Source organism: Hippichthys cyanospilos, chromosome 8, assembly GCF_059441005.1.
Source record: "Hippichthys cyanospilos isolate Australia breed blue-spotted pipefish chromosome 8, RoL_Hcya_1.0, whole genome shotgun sequence".
In the NCBI taxonomy this organism is placed as follows: Eukaryota; Metazoa; Chordata; class Actinopteri; order Syngnathiformes; family Syngnathidae; genus Hippichthys; species Hippichthys cyanospilos.
In genome coordinates, this window is record NC_142376.1 from 7,270,973 (window position 1) to 7,285,617 (window position 14,645).

The window sequence follows — 14,645 nt, forward strand, 5'->3', positions numbered from 1 at the left end:
TTAAAGTCAGCGTAATCAGATTTGTATTAAAAAAAAACTTACCCAAAGCGTATTCAGAAATATGATTCTATATACATTATAAAGTGGAACAGTTAAAGAATCAAAATTACTGTATGTGGTACTCAATTGTGGAAAATTTTCACAATTATATTTTTTGGGAGGATCTGGCATTAGCCCACAGCAATTCCATACTGTTAACCAAATACTTAAGATATTCAGAATAAAAAATCTTATTCGGCCTCCTGAAAATGTCGTAGAAATATTTTTTGGGGGTATTTTTCCTAAACCGATCAAAGCTTCCTTGATGGAATCCACACAGGCAAGAAAAAAAGTGACCTGCGGTTATTGTGTTGTTTTCACACATAATGTGTGGAATGCTGTCCGCTTTGTGTAAACTGTCATCCCTCAAGTGCGTGTCCGTCACTGCGCGGTTGTGATGCGTGAACGATTGGGGCGTAGGCGTACCCCGCCCGTGACCGCCTCTCAATGTCAGCGCGAGTTCACGAGTTTGCATCGCCTTGTCTCTCACCTTCGTCCGTTTTGTTTCAATTCGATAAACACAATGGCAGTAAGTAGAGCATAAATCTCCATCGAGGCCGAATGATCTTAATTTCATGATCACAGACATGTACGGTTAAAATCTGGTTGTTGGAGGAGTAAAAATTGTGTAATCGGCGTTTTCTGACAAATCCAATTAAAGGGACTCACGGCTGAATTTAGGCCCAATTTTTTGATAAGTGTGAAATTTTGTGGGTCCTAAACCCCGCGGACTTCAGGTACTGAAATATTTGCAGCGTCAGAGTTAAACGCCACATTTTGCGCAAAGGATACTTTAAAAACACAAGTGCACACGGAGTCAAAGGTAAAGTAATCGTATTGCTGCGTCGGCTTCTCTTTCTTACTTGTCATCTCTGGGGAGTCGCTCTTATCTACTGCACATGCTCCTCCTGGTGTGGGAGTGTGTGGAATATCTCATTTTGCCGCTTCAAACCCTCAAACTACAAGTCCCAACAAAAATACGGCAAGATAAGGTGAGGTACCGTGGAAACGCTGCGGCTAGCATGGTGAGGCCACGGTGGAAGGAGTTCAGCGACATAAGAGGATTCTTCTGGCCTTCTCCTAAATGGCTTTTTTAGAGGGCATCAGTCTACTGTCAGAAAGCTTCCGTTTAGTATTGCACAAATGGTAAGTAAAAAAGAAAAAAAAAATGTGCGGGTGTTGGAATTTGCAACCAAGATGCTTCAAATTTTTCCAGTTATGTGAATGGCAAATGGGACAGATAGATGGAAAAAACCAAATAAATAAAACAGTGCCGTGCCATTCACGTCTGATTTAGTGTACTTTGGGATGACATTTCTAGTCGTCGCTAATGACAAGGTGCATCGATTTATATCTTTACACAATAAAGACATACAGTGTTTTATGCAGGAATCGCTGTAACACAATTTAGCAAAATGTTGCTTCATGTTCCAATTAATGTGTTCTTACTTTGAAAAGACAAATATATTGTGGCTGCATTTATAAGCATAAAATTAGACTTTCTGATACCGGCAGAAACCCTGTTAAAAGTCTCAAGTATCCCCTAAAGAGGGACACATACCCCCCATCTGAGAACCGTAGGAATAGAAAGATTATCGAAATATATTTTTTGTTGTTGTTTATTACAGAAATAAAGTTATTTCATTCTAGAAGAATTGTTCAACAATTTAGCAGAATAAAAGCTATTTATGACATGCACTATGAATTAAATTTTTGACATAGACTTGTTAAAATTTGACTTTCATCCCTCATAAAATTTGACAAATACTTTGATTCAACTTTTGACTCATAGCCTCATATCACAACTTTATATCGAGAAAACAACTTAATAGGAGGTGGAATGATTAATCGACAGCTATTTGATAATCAAATTAATCTTTTTTTTTATAAAGGATGATTCTTTTCATCAGCAGCAGAAAATGTTAGCATATTTCTGTGGTCTTCCATGAAAGCAGACGACTACTTTGCGAAAACAAACATTTGCTTTTACTTTGAAAACAATGATCAACATTTTTGACTATTGCCTGACACGTCATGGACCAAACCTGTAACCGAATCCTAATTATATTTTACATTACAACCGCAAACACACACACAGCATGCACACACATATGAAGGCTCCAAAAGTCTTGGACTGCTGCCATCCAGTTTCTGGCTGGTTGCTGAGGTCTACCTGTCCATCCCCCCCAGCCCCTGCAGAGCGGCAGTGTGTAAGTGAAGGGGGAAGTGTGTGTGCACACTGTCTTTAAATTGTCAAGAAGCTGCTTCAACATCAAAGGAAAGGAGGTTTGGTTGCCGAGTGGGGGGGACACATGACTCCTCTTTCAGAGAGAAGACGACCTTGTCTGGTGTCTGCGGCTTCTTCTGTGCTGTGTAATGACGTTCCCCCTCTGGGTGGTCACATATATTTGAATGTTTATCAATGCGTGCAACAGGAGTCACAGCAAATATTTGAGATCTCACAGGCTTAATAAAATACAACGGGGAGGCCTTTTTCATTGGATGTTGAACTTATCTGAAGTCAGGATGCAGAAAAGGCTACGGGCATGCTCAAATGCAGCATTTTTTTTTTTTAAGTGAAAAAAAAAGACACAATGCCGAAAGGTTATCTGGATTTTAAGCAGCGGAAATTAAGACAAGAGATGTGCGAGATAAGTGAAATGGGTTTTTGTGGAATGAATAATTTGCAAAGGTGATTTTGTGATTACCTTGGGGTCAGCGCTCAGACTTTCATACCGTGCAGCATATGTGGATCTGCGGTGTCTGTAAGTGGAAGGCCTGGGATAAAAGAAAACACTTTGGTTTGACATCTTAGGAATGCTTTCTCACAGGTATTGGCTCTCTCTCTTGTGCACCCAAACAGAAGACGGTGGTCGCTGCCAAAAACACGATTTGCCAAGTGACTGACTTACCCGCGTATAGACTCAGCCTCGTGCTTCAATTCTCAAACAGATCTTGGGCTGACCTAAAACAAGACAAAACATGAACAAAAATGGAGAAAGGCCGAAAAAAATACTTGAATCATCCACAGATCATAACTTGAAAGGATTATTTTCTATTAACCTATCCAGTGTATAGTATAGTATAGTTTATTGATTCTTCTGTAATCCATAAAAGACTAGATTCTAACCGATCGTGTTTTACCCAAAAGAAAGGTGAACTCAGAGATGTCAAAGGTCAGCGGGTTGACTACAGTTTGACTAAAAATCTTTATTTGAATCTGGGCCAATTTCAAGTCTTGCATGGCATTATAGGTTTAGCAGTCCACAGATGGCTGAAAATTCAAGTAATTCTGATACTTTAGAAATGGATGCTACGAAACTTAAAGGACTAATGGAAAAGCTGCAACCAAAACATACTTAGTATTAAAATATTTTTTTTTAAAAAGTATACAATGAATATGATCTTGTTTAAAGTTTGCGCCTTGTAAATATCATATATGATTGTAATTATGTATATATGATTGTATATGAATGATGTCCAATGTGTTTATGTTCACTAAAATAATAACCACAGAAGACGACCCTGTTATGTTGACTCTGTTGGTGTTATGTTGAAAATATCCATCCATCCATTTTCTATAAATATGTTCGTGCTAAACATGGAGGCATTTTCAGTTTGTTGAAGATGGGATGTTGCGGTAAGCAGGCAGTTCAAAAAACAAGTTTAAAAAAAAAAACAACAACATTTAAGCAACTTCCATAAACCTCTGCTTAAATGCCTGCATCTTGTAGTCTGATGCGGATTATCCGGGGCAAAAATGTTTTTTGCTCTATTTTTGCTGCTGTGGCTTATTTACCGGTGAGGCTTGTAGTTCAAAAAGTTCAGTGTATAAAGACAGAACATCAAATAACAATTTGAAACGAGGTACTTGAAATTATTGCAGAACTTGTTCCACTCATAGCAGAAAACCCTGTCAAAATCTCACGTAGGCCCTGACATATATATACTCATCGCTGTTTAGATTCAAAATTAGAAATTTATGCGTGATATTGTTCTTCAGAGGCCTCTGCAGTAAGAAATAAATCCGTATGGAAAAATGTGCAAACCTACTTGTAATGAATACAGTACCATCTAGGGGTGATGAATAACACTGCAAAGTTCAAATCAAGTTCTATTCAATTTCCAGGGATCCTTTCGCCCACTTCACTTGTTAGCCCAGCACCTGGGGCGGCGCAAAACTGGCCCCGTTTGACAAGAGAGGGGACGGCGTCACGTGTGAGGCCTGGCAGCGGCGTATATTCTTACAGGCTACGGTGTATCTTGGTTTTGACGGGAGGAAGGGCAAAGCGGCGCCAGGCAGCGGGCCCAGAGCCTTTCAGTCTCGCGGGAGCCCATTCAGGGGAGGAGTGATGGACAGCTAGAACAAAATGAGGCGAAGGTAATACTGCTCGGGAGAAGTGACGGGTACAGTCACTGCATGCGTGTGTGTTTTACAAGACACGTCAATCAGCGGCAGCGGAGGGAAGCTGCTCTGACGTGGCCTCTGGGCAAGTCCTGAGAGTGAGTATGAGTGTGAATGTGCGCGTGAGAGAAAACCACAGAAAGAAGTCACTCACTGAAAGTCGCATTCCAGGTTCAAGGGGCACGCAGGGGTAAGGAGTTCAGATGTCAAAGCTGAGCTCATTTCCCTTATCAGTTGGCCAAATTGTTTAGTTAATTGGGTCAGAAGGTTGCATAAATGGACAAAAGATATCTTTATGAGACAATTCTGTCAATTATATACGCAATTTGCCAACAAACAAAATCTATTATCGATAAATAAGTTGCATTTAACTGATTGATGTCCTAAAAGCGCTTTAAAATACTATGTATGATTATGAATACATGATTATGATCACTGGTTTTTCAAGCCGTTTTATACAGCATTCTTAAGTGATTAAGAGGTAACACTACTGGATAAAATTTTGAAATAGATGCTTCACAAGAATAAAAATATGGTCAAATATAAAACAATATAATAGAAAAAAATGATGAATACATTTTCAAGAATTTCAACTATAATATTAGCATAGCTAATATTACAGCAGTAGCTCTCAAATTAAGGTGAGTGCATTTTCAAATTGAGAGTAAATTGATTGGAACATGAAGCAAAATATCGCTAAATTGTTCCATATAATCCTTTGTAAAACATTGTAAGCCTTCATTTTGTTATGTTTTAACCAGATGTGCATTGTCATTAGGGATGTAATTTTTCTGGTAGATGAGCCAGAAATGAAACAGATAATGTTACAAATGCTGTATAAAATACATCTAGAGAAACCACAACAAATGCAATTCCAAAGTTTAATAGATCAAACAAGTATGCACAGCACTTTTTTTCAGGTAGTTGCCTGAAAAAATAATTCACAGAGGATACATCACTGATAAAGGTTGAGAAACTCTATGAAAGATTATAATAATGAAATTCTGAAATCGAATAAAATGTTTCACTAAGTTAAAAATAAGTTCTTCTATATTTTCATGTTCCAGTATGTGTTCCTATATTCAACATCATATTCATAAAGTCAGTCCAAGAACGGACTTTCAAAATGGATGCCCCATGAGAAAACAATCATTTTAAATATCAAATTACATTAAAAAAAAAAGCAAAACATACAATTATATTAGCAAGTTAATTGTTCAAATTAAATACAGACATAATTAGAAAAACTGCCGATGGAAATCGGTACCTGCCATACACTCAGTATCTTTTTAAATTTGATCTCAAATACAAATATACAGTTTTAAGGATTTCCTATTTGCTAGCGCAATATCAATTTTTCACGCTACCATTCAAAGACTTCTTCTTTGATCACGCATTTATGATGTAACCATGTTCTCCCGAACGAAAGCTTATCTCCCGAATTTGACTCATTCATCCAAAAAGCAGGACTCTAAGCGCAACGTCCGAACACCTTTAAACATGATCTCGCGGCCTGAGTGAGCAAAGAAAAGCCGGCGAGGAGGGCGGAGGAGGCCGCGGAGATGAGAGGAGGCTTTTCTAAGCACAAGTGTAAACGTCATTAGAGGAGCTAATGGAGGGAGGAAGGTGGGGAAAAAAGGGAAACTCACTCCAGCAGAGGTATTTACCCAACGCCTGGAGCAGAAAGGCAAACACAGTCTCGGTAATGACTGAGACAGAAAATGTGGGCGGAAAAAAAAAATGATGGAGAGGAAGTCAAAGTGAGGAAGACATCTCGCTTGATTATGCCTTCAACATGTTTTGGAGCATCCAAATCATTCTAAACATTTGCCGACTGGGGCAGTAACGCTTGTCGCCCCCTCCTGTTCCGCTAATAGGGCTAATCCCAGCAGGCGCTTCGCTAAAAGCTCGGCCTATCTGCCCCCGCGGCGACGCCCAAGGGCACGAAAGGCAATACTTCCACGGCAGCTGCACAATTGTCGGGCCGGCCCGCTTCAAAGAGATTCCGGGCCACGATGCGCCTCGGCGGTGCCGCTACCCTGTCGCCATCGAGGTGACGCGTGTCACACTGACATGCTGGGGTTTTGTTTACGCTGCGGGATTTTCTGCTTCAAAAGCCGCTTTCTGCCCCGCGGTTCGCCCCTCACCTTTTGACCACAAACACAAACTGTTGAGGCCCATCATATTACGTGGAGTCACATTCAAAATATTACATCTGGACACACATCAGAATTTAATTACCCTAATTCCCCAAAATATAAGACACATTTTTTTATTTTGCAAAAAAATGAAAGCCCGAATTATGGGTCCGCCCCATAAATAGTAACTTACAAGATCCTATTTTTTTTTTCTTTATTCGACACCATTTAAGAGCAATTGATTTGTCAGCCACATTAGATGAATTGTGATGCACAGCTGCGCATTTCTGTATCGGCTGTATAATGACTTACAATAATCACCGTAACGGGACAAGGAAGAGGTCGGAAGTCAGTTGGCTTTTGGCAAGCCTTTGCCTGTTGCAGCTAACAAGCAGCTTGTGTTAGCTGAGGTTTTTACAGCATTCTTTTCAATGAAAGAAGCGAGCAGAATGAACCAACGTCCGAGTCCATCCTTGTTCACACACAGGAATATTACTAAAATAGACAACAACATCATGTCAATTTTATGATCCAGCCGATTCACTTAAAGGGATAGTATACTTTTTTGCATGCGCCTGTGGGAGCTCTATGGGCATTACAATAAATGCAGCACCTCCTGCTGTCCGTAGCTATAATAGACATGGCAACCTCTGGAGGAGTGCCACCCCCATGTAATATAATTTAATGATAACTAGACCTACGATCATATTTAAAACATAGTTGGTCATTAAGAACATACAAGTTTTTGAAATTTATAATAATTTCATTTGTTCATTTTGTCTAAATCTTACACAGTGTCACTTCAAGGTATGGAGCTGAGTGCTCTGGTTAGAGAACATAAACAAGGTATTCTATTTGACTCTTTCATTAATTGTGCTCTTTTGAGATATACACACAATCATAAACTTGCGCAATGTGCGCAACTTTGGATATTTATGGTAAAATAACCTTGAGCTGCGTCACATATTCAACTTAAAAATGGCGCAGCGTTCACTGACCGCTCAAAATGTGGGAAACCCGGATCACACTTAACCAACAACATATATATAATTTATGAATGTGAACACAAGAAACTATGAAGCAATTAGAAAAAGGATATGTATTCAGTTTTGCAGTTATTACTATGTCGCCAAACTGTTGGCATATCCAATACATGGTAACATGGACCCTAAAATTAAGGGTGTGTCCTATACACAGGTGCGTCCTACATTTGAAGAATTACGGTACTTTTCATTCATTTACATCTATTGCCATCAAATTCCGCAATTTGAAAAAGATTCGAACCCCAGTGCAGTTTTGACAATGAGAGCACCACAGCACCACCTGGTGACGTAGATGTGTGACTACACTACACAAGCCCGCAAGCATGCATTTAACGTTGCTTGATATACTGGAAACAGAACAGTCACTATTAAAAAAAAAAATCATGATTAAATGGAGCAATTTAGGGGTAACAGGGACTCTAGTTGTGACCTGAAACATGTCCAATTTACCAAGTGGACATAATCTTAAGATGACCACCACCTATGCGGTCAACATTCAACAAACACCTGTCAAACACCGCTGATGTTGAGGTCCTTTAAAGTTGCTGTCTGGCTCACGGAGCGACCACGGACCCCGGCAGAAAGGAAAGGTCAGGCCAAACGTCCCCCAGCCTTCTTAACCGTCTTATTCGCCCGTCATACGTTCACACACGGGCTGTCTGTCACCTCCCAGACGAGGGCGTGACACCTCGGACACACCTCAGCGGGCAGCCACCGTCTTTCTGTCTCGCTCCACCTGTGACAGGCTGACGAGTCGTGAGTCGATGGCGCTCGGAGCGAAAAGGGCTCACTTCTCTTTGCCGCGACCTCTGAGATGGATTCCGGTTTCGTTATCACCCTCTCAGACCCCTGACTGAGGCATGCTGCCATCAACAAGTAAATAAACAATCTTTTCCTCTACCTTTTCTTCTCCTAGCAATGACCTGGCAGATGTCAATCATACTTGAGGAAAGTGTCTCATCTACCAAAAACAAAAAAAACATCCTGCATTCAAGTTTCATCAGGATTTTGGTTTAAATTAGGGATGGCCATCATAGGTTTTTGGGTGAAAAAATGACAAATAAATTGGGTTTTCTGGAGTACAATTAAAACGGAAACAATACGCTCAAATATAGGTGTTGTGATGACGTAAATGTTAACAAGTATACAATTTTCGGTACATTAATACAAATGTTCTCTTTCCTGGGGGGGGCTTTAAAATATATTTGAGAAGCTCTTAACCCTTTCATTCTCATTGGGTCAATGCGTCCTTGTTAAAAAAAATAAATAAATCGCGGTGGGTATAGGAATCGTAGCAATAACATGAAATGGCATCCCAGCGGTTCATTGCACTCCTATCTACAGATTCTAGTGGCTTTTAGCAATTTTTTCATCCAGAACAAGCCGGTGCTGGGCCGACAGCCAACAAGGTAGGTTGTGTTGTACAATTTGTCGTGCATTTACGATCTAGTACTGCGGAAATATATAGATAAAATATGCTATATATTTGTTTTACCATAGATTACACTGATTACTATGTATTGTAGGTTTTTGGTGATCATTTTTACTTCTCTGGCACTTTTTTTTGGACAAGTATCGTGGTCTATGGGATATACAGTCCCAGTGATATTTCTTGGTGGAAATGGAAGTGCGATATCCTAGACTTATTAACGAGTAATATAAGCCATAATTTTTCATTTTTTGAGATAAAAAAAAAGAATCAGTTGTGAAAGGGTTAAAGAAAGGTAGTGGTTAAGTTATAAAAACAGTAAATATTTACTTAGGACCTGCTTCTAAAATTATGATAGTATATTAAACGGAGATACAATGAATAAATTCTAGCCATTTGAGTCACTTGGTTTTCACCAAATGGTACAGTCGGTACCTGGAGATGCCTTTTCATGCAAAGGTTGCCAAATTATCCCACCAAGATCCCACCGACTTGTCTAACTGGTATAATGGCACAATCTATGTCTGATAGACTGATTTGAATCATATTGTCATCAGATTTAGATGTTTAAATTGTTTCGATCAAGCAGAAACCGTGCGATCATTTTCATCAACGAAGAAATAGCCAGCTGATTAACAAACAGATGGAAACCTGAACAACCCCCCCCCTCCCCTCCCCCAATAAATAAATAAAAAGCAGGTCCTAGGAAAAACCACGACAGGAGTGAATCCTGCACTTCTATTTGGCACAAAAGTAGAGCGGCGCCTCTATTCGTAGGTCAAGTCTTGTCTTGTCAGGAGCGCTATCCTCTTCTTGTTGGAGCTGACAGCTGGGAGCAGCAGTTGAACATGCTCGGCCAACAGTTCAGCATGTCTGACGTCAGGAGGTTCAGTTTTCACATTTAACTATTCATTCACAACTGCACTCGACACTGTTAACGGGGGCAACGGTTCAAGTCAAAATGCAGGAAGTTGGGAAAAGCAGCAGGCGGGAATAAGAAATGATTGCTTGAACGGCCTATTCAAGTTCCTGCTCGTTTTACACTGTCTGGGCCATTGTTCTGCTTGTGTACCGACAGAACTTACAGTACATCACAAAGATCACGTCACTCATCATTAGTCTCAAGTTTTAAACGCCGATATTTTGTTTCGCACAATTGTGCGGCTGCTGTGATTGACAAAGCTGACGAACAATTGCTACCGAATCAAACCTGTTTTCTGCCCCTGTTATATCTTGTTTGCCTGCTTCATGACAGCATTTAACTACGTGAGCTGGACCAGTTGGCATGTAGCTCTATTCAAACAACCGTCATGAACAGTATTAAGGATACAAGTCGTCATCTGGATTAATATTTTTTTGTCAAATGATGCTCCTGGTGCACAATGAAAGGCTCGGATGACATTGGTATTGAAACCCAAAGCTCTAAAAAAACCTTTGAACCCAGAACCAGTGTATCTGCTGGCCTAAAAAAAGCCTACAGCAACAATTAATATTACGGATGGTTCTATTTCCCGTCTACAAATTTGCCATAGAATTCCTAGGGAAAATTGGATATGTTTATTGTTATTGCAACTTTCAAAATGAAGTCTCCTATTTTAATGACATTTTGGCAAAAGGGATCGACAGACTGCCTGTAGTCAGCCACAGGAATCAAAATTCTGGGGAGATATTCTTTCCATAAGGATGGACGTGTTCATTCAGTTGACAGTTTTGCGGTGAAGTGTCACAACTTTTAATCCAAACTGGCACTTGTTTCTCATCACGCACCCATAAGCATACGCTTAAGGTCGTCTGGGCGGGCCCATATACCAAACGGCCTGCTGTTGTCACGGCAACAAGCAGCTATCCTGGCTAACATCTGCCGCGCGACCCCGGGCGGCCCGGAATGGGCCTTAATCCCCGCACGGAGCCGTGTTGTGGGGGAAAACACTCTTTCCTTTCTTTTTTTTTTTTTTTTTTAAGGGGGTGGGGGGCAAACGGGACTAGCCATGTTGCTGCGAACCTGCAGGCAAGCAGATCACACTGTTGTCTGTTGTGTGGCCCCCTATATCCCCTTCTCCTACCCCACCAACATTATGGCTGTGCAGAGGGGTGTGACAGCCAGCTTTCGGCAGTGAGTTGCCATCGGCAGTCCAGTTGGATGGATTTGGGCTCTGAGGTTAATGAAAGGCCTGGTGAGCTGGCCTTGGTCTTTCCGTGCTAAAACGACATCACTCTGATTGGCGTTGATTAGCTCATAAAATGTGGAAAGACTATAATTATGCATTGTAGATCCATAGCCATGCTGTGCTCACCATTCTGTGAGTGTTAAAAAAATTGAATTTGTTGCTGTTGGGCACGGACTGTGGAAAGCCATTTGAGCATTTTTTTCATATCCTCGCTATCCAATTTTTGGTCCATCGAAGATCCACAGCCATGCTATGGTCACCCTTCAGTAAGTGTTTAAAAAAAAGTGTGCATAATGTGCATAAAATTTCCTTGAAATCCAGTTTTTGGTCCATTTACTGTACTATGCCCTAATAAACAAGATAAAAAATTGCATACTAGTAAGACTACTGCATGCCACTATTGAGGCAAATCTGTGCGCTAATAGACAATTGCGTGCTACTTGTAAGTACGTACATCATACACGGCTCGCTGGCAGAGTGGTTAGCACGTCCTCATCACAGTTCAGAGTCCCGAGTTAAACTCTAGTTAGCTCAGGCGTTCCTGTGTGGAGTTTGCATGTTCTCCCCCGAGCATACGTGGGTTCCCTCCAGGCACTCTGGCTTCCCCCCAAATTCCCAAAAACATGCATGGAAGGTGTATTGGACGCTCTAAATTGTCCACAGGTGTGATTGGGTGCATGAGTGATTGTTTGTCTCTTGTGTGCCCAGCAATTGGCTGGCAATCAGTCCAGGGTTTCCCCCGCCTCCTGCCCCAAGACAGCAGCAAGCCAGCGACCCTAATGAGGATAAGCGGCTATAGAAATGGATGGATGGTTGGATGGGTGGATTTCTACGGAGAAATGGCGTCGGCATGTAGCAAATTAGTGTCCCCTAGTGGCTAAAAAAAAAAAAAAATCCCTGAAAAACAAACAAAAACAATTTAGACACGAAATATCTCCATGTGTCAAAAATTACAAGTTGGAATATCAAAAACAAGCCATGCCTCAGTAATATTCTGATAAGCATCTCCTTCATGGAGGAGATCCGCGAGGGAGAAATGAAGATGGCGCTCCGTCAATCAGTCCATCGGCAGTTATGAAATATGCATTTGTCTTAATATGGAGTTTGATTCCATCAAAAGCCATTTCACGGGCCATTTGCTTACGCAAACGCCTCTGGGAAACAGACAGCGAGAGAGAGGGAGCGCGCTAGAAGCTTGCTTGGAAGAAGAAACACACCCCCAGCATGCTAGTGTGTACGTGTGTGTGTGTATTAGGAAATTTAATTGAATAGTTCTGCATCAATGCCAAGAAGTTACTTGGTGTGTTTGCAGAGGCCTGCATTTGCATCTCTGATTGTAAACACAGACACCTCATTCCTTCCCACATACAAGAGATAAAACACTCAGCAAAAACTACTCAGGTTTCATTCAGACAGAAAAAGGGCTGAAGTAGGACCCCCACCTCGGCCAAAAAAAAAAAAAAAAGTCTACTTGGGATCAGCAACAAATGATACAACTTCTTGGTCGAGTCATAGCTAACATTATTTGAACGTTAGCTAGCTATTGTCAGAGCAGGACATGTACAACAACACAAAATAAAACACACACACATACAAAAAAAAAAAAAGGAAAAAAAAATCAAATCCGCTCTGGCATGCTGACTTAAACCAGCCGGGTAATTTGAGCCAGACCTCCTTGAGAATTTAACACAGGAATATTCTGTACCAGTACGCGTACTCATACCCAACTCTTGAATATTCACCAATGATTATGCCACTCAAATTAAAAGGAAGTCTTATCAATTCCAATGTATTGTTTTCCTACAAATTTCATATAGTTAATGCCAAATTCCTTCTAATTTGTCATTTAAAATTTGTGATTTGTGATCATGAAACTGCAAAGTGAGCGGCTGGAATCAGTATCAGCTTCTGTCACAGTATTTTGACCATTTTTGGTTCATTTTCTTCCACATCATTCTCACATTATTTTAGCCAAGGGTTGGCGCACTCCTGGTAGTTGGATAACTAAGTGGTCTTGCAATGTTTACATATTGTCACCATCTGGGTGCAATTTCAGCTCCTTAGTGTCTTCCTTCAATGCTTTCCCTTTGACGTAAAGATCCAATGACTGAACACAAATTACACAAGGGTTTAAAATCAGGTCAGGTATCGGCCCGATACAGATATGCAGTATTTGATATCAATACTCGACTATTCCTAATTGATTTATTCATTTATTGAATCATATTTGGCCATTTTACACAAAGTCTGCAAAAACGAGAAGGTGTCGTTTTGTGATATTTAGATCATTACCAAACAAACGACACTGAAAACAAACTTCCTAGAGAAGGACCCACCAGCTTTTTCAAACACTTTTACTTGCGCTGTGTGCACTTTTTGTAAATTTTGTAAGATGTCTTTTATTTTAGAGCTTCGTTTTTTAAGGTCTTTAGCGTTTTGCTTTTAAATGTGGAACTTTTAATAACATGCATGAGTTGCCTTGAGTATAAAATGTGCAACATATTATAAATAAAAATACCTTGCTTACAAAGGAGGGGACAGGAAGGTTCAAAATGCCATTTAAAAGGAAATACAATCCAGCTAACTCTTAACGAAGTGTTGATCAATCTCCTGGGATCACGTTAACACCATCACAAACAACCCTTCTGCCTTGTAGACCATCAATTCTCATCTACAATGGCACAGTTATTTGTGTTGACTGTGGTCCTGCACTGACACCTAGCGGGAGATATAAACGTGAGCTAGAACTTCTAACACCAGAGCAACTGCGCAATGGAGCACAAAAATCATCCATCTTAGTCATGACAGTAATGATGAGACCCACAAGCGTGGATGTGCCAACTGCAATCTGGTCATGTCTGCTGTAACACTGAAACACCATAGTCTACCGGAGCAGATAAAAAGGTGATGTTGGGCGTCCTCGCGGTTCTACAGTATCTTCCTCCCCCGGCTGTCGACGTGACGAGGGTCTCGCTCAGGTGCGCCCTTCAGGGCCAAGTGGAGGAGCAGAAAAGGATAGGCGATAAAGAGAAGAAAAGGTGGTGAGAAGAGGGAGGTGGAAGGACAAAGGAGGCAAAGAGGAGGTGGAATGAGGAGAATCAAGCAAGCAACGTTCCGGAATCCTCAGCTGAACTTTTTTTTTTCCCAGTCACCGGCGAGTCACTCCAAGGAACAAGAGACATCTCCTCGGTTATCTTTTTTTCAAAAAACACAAGCCATTGTGGCACTAAATACTATCAGGCCAGTGCTGCTCCTTTTGTCAAAATTCTAATTCTCACATACCCTGAGATAAAAATGATAACAGTCCAAATCAAAGCAAGGACGACATTCATAACAGCAAAAAAAAGACATATGCAAGTGGATCCTTTAGAAACGATATACTCATTAATAAAATAATCACCAACACACACTCTATATAACGAT

The 14,645-nt window shown here is 40.7% G+C and overlaps 1 protein-coding gene across 5 annotated transcripts in view; it reads right to left on the reverse strand.

Annotated features, from left to right (window-relative positions):
* wdpcp (WD repeat containing planar cell polarity effector) overlaps positions 1-14,645 on the reverse strand; it is a 97,558-nt gene that overhangs the window by 56,434 nt on the left and 26,479 nt on the right. For all 5 annotated transcript variants that reach the window (XR_015866341.1, XR_015866339.1, XM_088420871.1 and 2 more), the window contains 2 exons: positions 2,952-3,004; positions 2,748-2,817 (listed from right to left, as the gene is read on the reverse strand). The gene's annotated coding sequence lies outside the window, so the exon portion shown is untranslated. The remainder of the gene's footprint in view (positions 1-2,747; positions 2,818-2,951; positions 3,005-14,645) is intronic.